A 12,716-nucleotide genomic window follows, 5' to 3' on the forward strand; every position below is an offset into this window, starting at 1 on the left:
TTCATCCGAGAGAGGAAGATTTCTAATATCTGTTGACCTGACAGTTGATCTTGTCGCACCTGTGTCTACTAAAAAAGTAACACCTTCTTCATTTATTTTTCCATCCACAAATGGTCCTGCCTGGTCTATTTCTAGAGTTGCACCAAGTATGCACTCTTCCTCCTCTCTTCGGCACCGTCAATAATCACCCTCAGACTCACTCCCTTCATTCTTTAATAAGTACTGTTGTACCTGGTTAGAACGCCTTGGTTTGTTTACCTGCTCATCATTATAGAATCCCGAATCCGGATTATACTTTTGTGCTCCTCTATTCTGCGGCAAGGGCGGTTTTGGCTCTTGACTCTGCTGTCTCACAACTTTCTGCTGTTGCTGCTGTTGATTTTTCCCCTCGTTCTGCACCTGTTGATTCAAGGAGTTTCCCTCATTATTCACTAATGGTGGATTGGTACATTCTGATCTCCAATGTCCCAGTTGGCCACAGTTGTGACATGGGAACTTTTTCTTAGCTTCCTCAAGATTCCCCTTTCCTTTCCCTGCATACCTAGGTCTATTCCCTGCATTATTTCCTGCATTATTCGCTTGTTCCACCAGCTGTGCTTCCTGTCTTTCCGCAACTTTCACTTGTGCCCACATTGCTTTCTCTTTCAGCTTTCTCTGTTTTGCTTCAATCTCATCACTGAAGTATTTTGCATGTCTCAGAATCTCATCTATTTTCTTACTCTGCCAATCCACAGTATGCTCACGAATTCTTTCACTAATCTCAGGCCATATACAAATCTGTATACAAAATGACTCAAATCCTTGTCACCCAGGTGTTCCAGTGGCGTAACGAAACTTAAGGGGGCCCCCCTGCAAAGTGCCTGGAGGGGGCCCCCACATTCCAGACCCAGTCTGGAGCTCACAGTGCAACACTGTGCTAGAGGGGCCTCCCTAGAGCTCGGAGCCCCCCCGCACTGTGGGGCCTGAAGGGGCTATTGTTACGCAACTGCGTTTCAACACCCACATAATGTGGGCAGAGATTCCAGTCCGCTTCCTCTATAAGGAGCCCATTTATTCCAGATTTTGGGGTCACCCCTTGGCCGTATAGACTGGCCTTCCCAGATTCATGGAAAAATTAACACCCCTCTTCCAATGCTCCAATGAAGGAGGGCTAACATCTGTCCAGTTTTGAGCTAAGTCCATCTTTGCAACCAAGAGACCAATCAGTAACAGTCTGAGTTTGTAATGGTTTCTATCTAGATCAATAGAAATTAGGGTACTTGGGATGCTGCCAGCCCAACACCTCTTCAAACCTTCAGCAACCACCCCACAACCCCAGACCCTATGTATAAAATCCCCATGTGTGGCTATACGGTGAACTCATCAGACCCGTTTCCCACAATTACTGTTGGGTAAGGTATGTACAATGAAAGTCATTTAGTTGGATGATACTAAAATGTGATGCGAAGACAGATTCCTAGGGAAGCACATGCCTCCCTCCAATCGCTTTCGAAGAGCGTACCTAGATCTCTCTTCCTCCCCTCATGGAGGTGGGGAAAAGTGTCAGGAAGGCTATTCACTAATGTTCTACAGATTTGCAAGAATGTATGCATCTGGAACTCTTCTGTTGGGAGTTTAGCTTCTAAAGGGCCAAAGTTATGGAGGACCTCATGTCGCCCCTAATCATGGACGCCAATTCCCCAACATGCCATGGGTAGCGGAAGTGACATCACATGTCCTTTGACCTTCACTTCCACTTACACATACATGCTTACATATACACACACATTCACAAATAAACGTGCTCTGCTTACACATACACATTCAATAATACACACTCTGTCTCTTACATAAACGCACACAACATGCATTTAAAAGAATGTTTTTCGGTGGGGATTCTGTGACTGTAATTCCCGATTGTTGAAGTATAATGTGATATGGCTGGTGCATTCCTTTTGTAAAATGAATCAAAATTTGTTTATCAAAAAAAAAAAAAAAAGGAAGGTTTTTTGACTTACCTCAGCTGTCATATAACTGCTATTTATACTCCATTTTCTATAACCCTAACAGTTAACTATGTAATATTATTCACCATTAGTAAAATAAAAAAAACTGAAGGAAAACAAGGAGAGTTGAGACCCAACCGACGTCCATAAAGATGAGCTGCCCCAGCACTCCTGGCACTGATTTTGCCACCTCTGAGGCCTGAGGTGTACAAAGGCAGTGCCAGGGGTCGCAAGGGTCAAGCCAGTGGTAGAGCAGCAACCCCTGGTGATCCATAAATTACGCCGATGCTCCTAATCTAGAGCCACAGTGCATGTCACAAATGTAAGTATTTGAAAAATTAGGAGAAATGTAGTTTAAATTCTTATTGTAGTGTCGCAAAGGACTTTATTAATGTTCTGGCCATGGCATCGGCAGTTTGGAGATCCCTATGGTTTCCCATTGTCAGAACCCGCAAAGTTCCGCCACTTGTCGGAGCCAGTCTTCGTCCATAAAGGTGCTTCTTTGGTAAGGTTATGTTTTGATCCCAGGGCTTTGGTTGTATTGTACTATGTTTGAAGTCCACTTAGTAGCAGGTGGAAGAGAAGGAAAAGAAATCCCTCCATATAGGAGATGCATAATCTGGGTTTTCTGGTATCATACCATCACTTATTTAGTATCATGACCTGTGCCTCCATGTAGTATGAGGTGATATCAGGTGCTGTAATGCCCCGAGGCAGCACTATTCTAAAATAATCCTTCTACATGGTACAATGATCTTTCTGAAGAGCAACACTCAACGTGTCTGTGGAGGGGGAAGGGCTTGTAGGTTTTATAGCATCATTCTACTCTGGTTATGATGAAAAACAAACATATTTTGCATTTTTTTCCAATCTGATTGTGTTAAGGGATGGCTTTGAAAATCGACTTGAACATCTCCCAGCCTCATGGAAGGGGTATTGGAGCTCATGTCCAGTAATGCCAAGCCGAGACAAAGCAGGCTTCTGAAAAGGCCATAAGTTAACATTTTTGAATGCGTACTTCAAGTTTTTTAAAGAGGGGTAAGACTGTTTAGCAAAAGCAGCACCCGTTAAGGTCACACACCGAACCCGGAGAAAGGAAATAAACTGGCAGTGCCTAACACAGACGTTACAGGTGATTCAGCCTGGAGGTGTGAAGTGGGGATAAGAGAGTGTCTGAGAAGTTAGAGAGGAGTGTTTCTGACACTAACTGAACCCCTAGGAGCCCTTTCCCTTTTTGTTCACCCACAAGTTACCATCATCTTGATGGCAGTGTAATGCACTAGAACGCTTTTCCCCTACAGTTGGGTCTTTCTGTCATTGGGAAAATATCCGTATTGAGTCTGATAGCTAGTTTTCATGTTTCTGGCCAAGATTTAGGTTCTACATCTCATGGCAGGAAAAGGACAGGCCCGGGACTTCAATCGTCTCGTTCCAGGGCAACATAATTCACAGGACCAATGTCTACACTGATTGGAGAAGCCTAGTGTAGCAAAAGTGCTGCTCAGATTAGACATATTTGTATTCAAAATACCTACCTGCACTGTACTCCCCGACATCAACTGCACGGAAATAACAAAAATATCTACAGGCTTATTTTAAAGCACTAATTTTGACTCACGAGTGAGTTGAACACCTAAACTAAGTAGGAAGAGGAAAAGTTCATTTAAAGGGTATAAATATTTATCTATTTACTGGTAAGCCAGCCACACTCTACTTCTGAACCTGTGATATCAGGGGAATGCTGGATTTTGTAATCCACACAGAAATTACACTGTTCCACAGCAGTTATTACACAATCTTAATGCTTAAGTAAAACACAACTAGCAATTGAAAAGATGTATATGTGAACCTGGTTGAGGTGCTACCAATCACCAGGGTCACAGATCTCTCCAAAATACTCATCTTAGGGGAGCATTAGAAAACAATGAAGATAAAAATGTAAATATATGGCTTCACTGAATTTCTATTTCACTTCAAAAATAGCTCTTAACTCATGTTGCTTGGAGAATAGTAATGCGAAAACCCCATGAAACGATGTGTGTTTAGTACAACAGCTAGCCGCTTAAGTGCAGATGTTCTAAAATGAGGCGCTCCTCGTTGACAGCCATGATAATGCCTGATGTCGACATGTCTATTACGGAAAGCGGAATATGGCCGAATTGCTGCAATTCAGGACAAGTCCCTTAAGCCAGCATTCTCCCTGCACCTCAGTTGAAAAGAAATGCTTTAAAACCGCAAGATGGCAGTAACAACCTGGGCACTAGTAGCTGCTCACAAGCATTTCAAATCACATATTTGGTATCCATATTTTTAAAGGCATTATGAGCCAGATATATAAAGGTTTTTACTGGTTAAAAACCACCCATTTCACAAACCAGAGGGCACACGACTGGTAAAAACATTTTTCTAATTTTCTAAACCCATTTAGCGGTTCAGAAATGTTTTTAGGAATGATTACAGATTTGAAATTTTAAAGGGGCGGGTCTCAGGCATCCATTCCAAACAGCGAATCAGTAACCTAGGTATCAATAGTTTCCAACACTAATTCTGGTCAAACCACTGACAAGTTACTGACTCCTAAGTCATAGTAACTGATTTGCAAAGCAAATGGGTCGCCCTCTGTGGATCCTTGTCCCCTTTGTGAATCATGGTGGCAGTAGGCAGAGGTCCAGGCCCACTCTCACTGAATCTTTTCAAAATTGGACAACATACTTTTTTTTAAAGCAGACCCATTTCTTCAAGAAACTCAGGCTGCTTTGAAAAAAGATCAATTTTAAGCTTCTTTCACAGGGGTGGAGGTTAAATTGTGTGTAGTATCACATTATTTCAGTAATTTTCTGTTATGCTTGTTATTCAAAATTCCCGAAATTATGCTATTACTCCATGGTACATAATTACATGCAGTTTGCGAGAAACATTTGGTGCGAATGCATGGGAACTATGAGAGCAACAAGAACGCGAGTCACTGCTGTTTGCAGCACTTGCATTTTTCGCACTATTGTTTAGCACCAAATATGTCTTTTGGCCCAAAATAGAAATGAAGACACATTTCATACTAAAATATAGCTCTAAATGTCAGTTTTGCATTTCGAGTATTCTTTCCTAAATTTCTCGTAATTAAACATAAGCAAATGAAGTAAGTTTGGCACACCTCTAACGGTATGCTTTCCCTCACAGGCACCATCACTGTGAAGGTAGCTAAACTGAGGGAATCATAATTTGCGTTCTGCCTACTGAATATTAATTAGGCTTGTCATTCTGTTAGCCCCTCTGATTCCTTATTTTGCAAATAGATATATTAGTACTTAGGTCGGATCACAAAATAAGCATCGCACTTTTAGGAGGAGGTTATTTGAGGAGGGAGAGTTTCCCTGCCGCTGGCCAGTAGTGCTGCTATATGGCTAACATGAGGGTTGATTTCCACACCTTAGAAGCACATCGGTCTGGACGTCACCCACGTAGCAATAACAGACTCTACTGACTGGATACCTCACGTTGATTAGCAAACAGGTGATAAAAGTGATTGACTTCAGGTAGAATAAAAAAAAATATGCACAACCAGTGCTTAAGTCCTTAACCACAGGCACGAGTAGAATGGATTAAATCCGTGCAGAGAGGCACATTTCAGCGCCTTGGCGAGCTAAAACTGCCCCTGAACTAACCTATTTTACCTTTGAAACTGTGGCTGCCCAATTACTTAAGTCTACACAAGTATGTCGCCAAACATTGCACGATAAACATGATTTTTACATGTTTGAAAAGTGAAAGGGGTCAAATCATCCACCAGACACTTGTGAGCGAGATCAGCCGCTACTGTTGTGGTTACAGGCAGCTTGCATTTCAATATGCAACTTACGGCGTTTCAAGGGGGTCTGTTGCCCTTCTACATCTATGTGACTCCCCCACGAAAAATAATTCATGAGTATCAGGAGCGCATTCTAATGCATGCTGAGGACAAAGAGATGCCTGACCATGTCCATCACTGACTGAAAGAGAGAGTCCGCTGTTTAAACTGCGCCAAAACGCAAGTTTTATTTTGGGGGCATGAAGGCGAGGCGGGCATTGTGCAGCCAAGCCACGTTTTATTTGACCTACAAACCTTGTTTCCCCTCCTAGTGCACACGTCAAGTCAGAAACCTAAAAATCACCTTCAATTCAAATATTGCTTGCGTTACCCCTCAATATAAACTTTCAGAAACAAAAGTTCTTCCACATCTTCAAACTTAACATCAATTAGTGCAGACACGAGCCGGGGTCATGTTCTACCTGGGTTACTGCTATGTGGAGCTCTCTCTGGGGCCCCACTCCCATCCTTTTTCCGGGGCCGGCTCTAACTGAAGAGAAACAATGTAACTTGTTACTTTGTTTCTCTTCAGTCCTGCCCTGGGTCAGCGCGAGGAGCTCAGGGCAGGCTGCACACAGCAGCTGCTTTAGAGCATGACTCTCACAGCTCTCTGCAGATGAGCTGCCTGAGGGGGCCCCCCTTCATATACTGAAGACTGGGGGCCCCCCGCACCGCGGGGGCTGCGGGGGTGTTTGTTACGCCCCTGAGGTGTTCATCTCCACTGAATTGTTTAAATGCCAGTATCAGCCTCTCGTAAAAAGCATGAACTGATTCTTTTGCTTCCTGATGTGTTCGATCTATTTTAACCCAGTCTGTTTCTTTTGGAGGTACTTTATTTTTCAGGTATACAATCACCTGTTCATACTTTCTCATTACTTCTGGATCTGGTGCTCCTGTTCTCTGATCCCTTGGATATTCCTCAGTAGGCCAACTCACAACTATTTTACACTCAGCCCACAAGTCTGCTGGAACAATTATATCAAACAGACTATTCAGGTCAATCCACAGCACTTTTGACAATTTCACAAACCTGTCTACCTGCCTATACCACTCGACAGGCTTTTCTCTCAATCGAGGGAAATCATTCGTAAATGATAAAATATCCTGTGTGGTCCATGGAACATGTACATATCCTCCTCCAGGTATTTCTCTCCTAGGATAAATATCCACTGGTTTTTCCTTTTCTCTCACAGGAAATGCTGAATAAGTCCTATCCCCTGATTCTTCTCTCTTTTTGTACCATCTATCCTTCCACTTTTCAACATCACCCCATTTTCGCAATAAAGCGATCATCTCTTTAATCTGTCCTGTTCTACCAGTACCATTCAAATTTTCAATATCCTTGTCTGTGAAATCCATCCTGTAAGACTTCTGCAAAACTTTCACTTTATCAATGTCAACTCCATAGTCATTTGCTATTGCTCTTAATCTGTCATGTGTATTTCTCGCTCTCCAGGTGATGTTCTTACACATAAACAATAATTCACCATCATGATGATTTTTTAGAATTTCTGTTGGAACTGTCCCTGCAACAAGCTCTTCTAATTCTACACGTAACCTAGCAACATCAATTGCTTGTGAATCTTTATCCCTCTTCTGAAGAACTTTCATCCATTCATTCAGATCCTCAGCTGTTATTTCAGTAGATTTTCTCACTGGAACCACTTTCTTCTGCGGTTCTAAAATCGGCATCCCTGAACAACTAGCTTCACCAGCATCCAGTCCTGAATTAGACTCCTCTAATCCTTCATTACAGGTGTCATGTCTGAATTTTCCTGCCCTTTTTCCTGAATCTCCTGAAGGACCAGCCAAACTTGTCAATCTATTCCCAACATATGGAATAACCAAACCATTCTCACCCTTCCTCTGCTTATCAAAAACAGGCATAACCGGATCTATGGTTACGGGTACCGTAACAGCGTCTAGATTTTTTGTCAGTTCCTTGATCCTTTCAGTCAACTCCGATGTAGTTCTGGCTAATTCTCTCGTATTTTCGCCACTGCTTCTATTCTCTCTCTCCCTGAAAGGATTACCACTTCTTAACTCAGGTGTCACATTTTCTGTCTCAATGATACGATGCGTATCTCTTATCGGAGAAACAATTGGTGTACTCTCTTCTGGTTCCGGTCTATATGGAGGTGGTCTTTTGTAAATCATGTCATTTAAAACCTCATCCTCATATTCATTAACTCCATATCTTCTCACTTCTGCCTCAGGAACCCTTTCTGCTCCCTCTTCAACTGTTCTCACAGGATATAATCCCTCTGACATACTAGCATCTCGCCATCTCGTCATTCGATCATGATGAGTTTCACGACCATGTCTCCTCCCAAACATATACCTATAGTTGCCTCCAGACCTCTGTTTCTCTCGCTCATGTACTTCCTCTTCCCATTCCACTAAAGCCTCGAACTGTGTCGGCCTTGGTCTTGGGTCAAGACATAACATCTTTTCCCGTAAATTTTTCAACACGGCCAGATTAAATGAACCATGTTCTGGAAATGCTAAAACTCCATCTTCTTTGGTATACCTAACCCAATTCTCCAACCATATACAGGTATGATACCCATATCTCGCAGCCATGAAGGATGCAGGCGTTTTCGATGGAGGTAACAATTCACCCTCTCTCGTTTTAACATCTTTATCCTTGTCGAACCAATTTTTAATCTTTCTGAACAAAGATTTTTTCTTTTTCTCCTCTTGGTAATACATTTTAACGCTTACCAAAACTTTCTAATCCCTTCCGTAATACAACTACACAATATGATTTTTCAACCAATAACAGCGCGACTCACACTAACGCACCAATCCTGGAACGTTACGTCACTAGAATAGCTCCACCAATCCTTGCGCGGCTCACACCAACGCACCAATCTCAGCGCGAGCACTATCCTGATCTAATATCCAATCAGAGCGCGGTCTGTTTGACGTTAGCAGTCGCTGCAGTCGCTCCTGTCTCCTGTCAGTCGTCTACCCCTCCTTTACAAAATTTCTCAGTAGACTTCGTGTCGAATTTCTACAAAATCTATTAGTTACAACATATAAACATCTCCATTGTCTGCTTCGCTAACCAAAGAATAGTAAAGAAAATCTATTTCACAAGAAACCTCTCGTTGACACAGTAGCACATCCCTCTACTCTGCCCTTCTAACATACATTCATTAACTGTTTCCTCTAGGACTTGTCCAAAGAGTCTTACAATCAACTAAATGTATACAAACATTCACGCACATTCATACAAGAAAATATAATACATACACACAGAATCCTGCTTTGCCCGAGAACAGCGAACAATCTGCTCCACTACAGAATTATAACACACATCAACCAAGCAGCTTACTTCTACCCAGTTTCTCAAACAAGCTCAGAGAATACCTATTACTTCTCCCGCGATAAGCTTTAACGGCGAACCTTACGGATCCCTGGGACTTAAAACCAGAGTTTCATAGATAACCTTCACTACCATACGCACTCCTTATATACCAGAAATATCTCTAATAGTAACATATAACAATGTCACTGATTCCGAATCCAGACAATGTGAATTTTCCCTGCATACGTACAGGACCAACAATCCCGTCTTTCCCGAGAGCAGCATATACTTCCTTCTGCCCTACTACGGAACTGCTACTAGCTCCCAAGTTCCAGAAGCACTACATATAACTCAACATGACGACTCCAACATATAGTATTAGTACATATACCAACATCAATCAATAATCAATAATCAATAAGCTAATGTACAAGCAATCTAATCAGATCAAGACAATCATCAATAACCATCATCCCTCTGCTACCAGGAACTTGATGCAGATTGGGGTGTACAAAATCTCCCTACTTCCACGGTTAGAGTAATTTCACAGTTACACGCACATACACTCATCATACACTAGGGCCCATTTCACTAACATACACTCAAATACTCCACCAGCACTGAACCTGTGGAAAGAAAACTCCTAAAACTCCTAAACCCCACATCTACACCGAGGTCGATAAGACCTAGCTATTGCAATTGTCATAATCTAAACAATCTATACATCAATAATCAAATAGAGTACTCAATAATTGACAAGAAATAATCACCAACACCGTATTTAAAATTATGATTCTTTATCTAAAATTAGTCAGAAGAAATTAATCAGAATAAATCATTTTTCATAATTACCTATTCTAGCTAAATGTCAGAATGGGTCATCAGGACAAGTCTCTCAGTAGAAATCTCCCAAGTCACCGTCTTCACAGCATCGATCCTCACCAACGCAGGTTTTGGAAGAAAAATGGCAAAGTGGCAAAACGCAATGACACAAACCCTCTCTAGTCTAATATATTTATAATAATTCAGACAAAAGAAAGAAACATTTAATATTACTTCATCCGCTGAACCGCTGAGCAGAGCGAGAAGGAAAAGGATGTAGCATCGCTACATTTGGAAAAATCTCCGCTCAGAAAAAGTCACAAAAATAAAAAGACAGAACAGGAACCAAATATTAAATGTAGATTCTCAACTTCCACACATTTCCTCTGGTAAGCTCAGAGTTTAGAGTCTTTCTTTAAAGCTCCTTTGTTTTCCAAGGCTGTCAAGGCTGTCCCAATGCATCTGGAGACATGCCCAGATCTGCTGCTGTCCTCACGGAAAGTTTTAACCAGGCAAGGACTGTGGACAGATGACTCGCGTCCATATTCAGCAAGGCCTTTTCCATCACAAATTCTCACTCGAAACCTGGCTTCAAAAGTCAGCCATCTTTGATTAGGCCACAATAGGCCACAATAGACCATCTTAATTAAAAGAGACAAAAACAACGTTACCACAGCATAGTGATTGAACAGTGTTAACCCCACTAATACCCTTATGTGTATGCAATTATCTAGCTTTAGCAACACAAAAAAGCATTAATTCAAAAGCGTTTCGTGCTTAAAAATAAACAGCACTCAGCAACGTTTGTTTAATAAAACATGCACATTATTATTAGTTAGCACACATATGCATTCCCACGTGTATTTCTCTCTTGTTAAAACACACATGTTGATCAGTATAAAAAACACTTACACAAAACAAATAATTAATAATTAGTAGATTAAATTATGACAAATAGACAAACCAGAGCTTCAAAACCCTATAGATTTCATTTAGAAAATCCTGCTCCAGCAAAAGCACCCCAGAAGGCAGCACCACAGGCCATGGACTAGGATGTCAATGGAAGGTTAACACACCCCAACTTGGCAATTCCAGACCAAAAACAGTTAGGGAGAATAACTAAATAATCAAAGAATTAGAAGACCAATATCACACTTGCGAGGCCTCCATTCTGAGACACAAACAAAACACATTGTGAGAAGGAGCCAAGGAATGATAAAAGGAGAAGTCAGACCCCATAAGAGAGTAAACCCAAAAAAGTGAAACATCAAAGGACCTCCTCATCTGTAATTAAAAGAAAACCCAACAGGAGGGAGCAGCACGGCCAGATGACCACTCCCGTCAAACCCTAATAACACCATGGGGACCAGGGCATTGAGAGGGAGCAGCACCACAATGAGAGTCACCTCACAGAAATAAATCTTCTGGGCAAGTCTACTTCTAGGCCAAGGAGAACAGAGGCTCCCACACCAGTCTAAAGATGGAGAGATACCATTGGCCAAACGACCCTAGGAAAGCGAGCCACCACTGCCCAGCCACCACTGACCACCGGTGCCTTTCACATTATCCCCATATGGAGGCTAAACAGCCAAGCAAGGCCATTGCAACTATCAAGGAGCAATTGACAAGCACTTGCGCAACCCTTTCTCTACTAGGGAGTTAGTTAAGTTTTTAAATGTAAAGTTACATACTCTCCACCAGAGTACCTTGATAGTACTCTCCCTCAAAATTATTTCAACGGAGAGCTAAACAAAGTTTGCTACAGGAACCTGCATCTTGTGTCTGCAAACAACACACTAATGGAAGTTAGGCCGGTACTGTAGTCTCTGAGTGCCAAAATCCCAATCTACACGCCTAACATTGAGCTACAGTTAAACAACAATGGGGTGACCATGTGTCCCTCAGAACTTGGGTATGGATATACAAACAAAAACAATGGTTCTGTTGGGCGTACGCACTATTTCGTTTAGAAGAATTATTTCTTTTTGTATTATTATACAACCTTCATTAATGTTATCCGCAATATTTAGAAACAATGGAACACATAGCAAAGAACACTGACGCAAATTGATGAGTATTCTGGTATTTTATATCAATTAAAGCATTTATATATACTCACAAGTTTATAAACAAGGCTGTCAAAACAAGGTGAAGTCTACAGTTATGTGTACTAAAGTGACATTTGTGCTCAGTGGTAGAACATAGTGCATATATTATGTACAAGTTGATTAAAACTACAGTGTATACAAGGGAAGTGAATGGAGAGGGCCAGAATGTTACGATAGACATCATGACTCTGGTGCTAGTACAAATTATTCAATCATTTGTACCCAGAGACTTGAAAAATCTGGACCATATAAGATCGCCGACGTGTCAACCCATTCAATGCTTAATTAAGAAGTCAAGGCGGGTCTTCATCAGGACAGGTGTAGGGGAGTATGAGATGACAGCCTATGGATGAGCAAAGTTTAAATCAAAGCGTGTTCCAAGTGAGACACCAGTCATGGTAAGCAAGTTAGTGTTAAGGTAAGGGTGACAACACTCACCCTAAATAAATCACCGTGTCAATCATGATTTATAGGTCATCACAAAATCACTAGGAGCAACCAATCCAAGTGATGCGATCTGTGTAGTGAACATCTGAGTATTAAATACACGTACATCCTGGTCCTACCTCTGGTTGCTGGACCACACATATTAATACTGTGAAACCAGAGCAAACGAGCCCTCAAAAGCAAACTCACCAGCTGTG

At 41.7% G+C, this 12,716-nt stretch overlaps 1 protein-coding gene across 2 annotated transcripts in view; it reads left to right on the forward strand.

Annotated features, from left to right (window-relative positions):
- Positions 1–12,716, forward strand: part of LOC146854882 (sodium- and chloride-dependent GABA transporter 1-like) — a 510,325-nt gene that overhangs the window by 338,314 nt on the left and 159,295 nt on the right. The gene's annotated exons all lie outside the window — the stretch shown is intronic.

The sequence above is a fragment of the Triturus cristatus genome, chromosome 4_1 (genome assembly GCF_964204655.1).
Source record: "Triturus cristatus chromosome 4_1, aTriCri1.1, whole genome shotgun sequence".
NCBI classification, from domain to species: Eukaryota; Metazoa; Chordata; class Amphibia; order Caudata; family Salamandridae; genus Triturus; species Triturus cristatus.